Below are 1,354 nucleotides of genomic sequence, written 5' to 3' on the forward strand. Positions count from 1 at the left end.
AGCAATCATTCATTTTTTGTGTGGCTTTTTTCACGGTTTGTTAACATGCTGTGTAGGTGTGTACTGGACTAGCTGATATCGACATAACAGGGAAACATCTGGTTTGACTATTCTTCACCTGTAGTTTGAATGCTGAACATTTGCCTGTTTTGATCATGAGACCAGTCACTATACAGAGATGTGCTTCTGAATGTGGACGATGTGTCTTCTGCTGCAGTGATGCAGTTCTGCTTGTGTTGAGTGATGTAAACAACTGATCGATCTAAACTCTTTAAACGTCAAAGTTGATCATTAGATTTTTTATGACACAGCAGTGGTGAGTGTTCCCACCTTCTGCTCTTTGTAACTTCACACAATCTTTCCGTTTTCGAGTTTTGGACATGATTTTGGAGTATATCTTTGCAGTAGCGATTGACCGCAAAGTAAAGCTACCGGAAATGCACAACCCCACATCCGGTCTCAAACCAGGAAGTTAGCATTGTTTTTGTTTTTTTTGTTTGTTTTTAATACGTTTTATTGACAAAGCACAAAATACAGATATACAAATACAAAATAGCAAACACAATGTCAGGGGGTTCGTATAAAAAAGCAAAATAGACAGTCAATTATAGAATCACATGATATTGAACAGGGAACATAGGTTTTGACAGCTTTTTGATTTTGAGAATGTTGTATGGTTTTAACATATTGTTTGGTTTCATTTAAAAAGTACCAAAAGGATGGTTTTGCGTTAGAAAATTTCGACTTATGTATATGAAATTTAGCCAATAATATCAATAAATTAATCAAATAAAATTTGTTTGCCCTGTGCATGGGGTACTTAAAGAAACCGAACAATATTTTCTCGTAACAAAGAGAGAACTCAGAAAAGATAAAGGAAACAACAAAAACACAAAATTCAGGAAGTTAGCATTGTCTCGTGCACATAGTCAATTCTCAAAGCATATGCACCGCAGCATCAGCTACCATTTGGAATTTTATTCCTCACTACACTTTCTCTAAGTTTGGTGGTCTAAGTTTTATCTTAGGTTGTGATTATAATATAGATAAGCTTCCAGAAAAGCTATCGATGTTTCACAAACAAGTTCTATTAGCTTGTCCCTTATATATAAACACAACTTTACACCCCATACGTATTCAATTTGAAATAATAGGAACATAGTGTATAAAAATAAATCCTTATTTTTTTCTAGGTGGGTTGAGAAACGGATTGTTTTAGTGAATCAGCTGTTTAATCTTAATGGGCAGGTTATGTCCTATTCAGAATTCTTAAACACCTATAAATTTCCAGCCACACCCAAAGAATATGCCATATTATTTGATGCAATACCTACGGGTATTATAATGCTTTTTA

The sequence above is a fragment of the Pundamilia nyererei genome, unplaced genomic scaffold (assembly GCF_000239375.1).
Source record: "Pundamilia nyererei isolate P.nyererei 1_Seehausen unplaced genomic scaffold, PunNye1.0 scaffold00274, whole genome shotgun sequence".
In the NCBI taxonomy this organism is placed as follows: Eukaryota; Metazoa; Chordata; class Actinopteri; order Cichliformes; family Cichlidae; genus Pundamilia; species Pundamilia nyererei.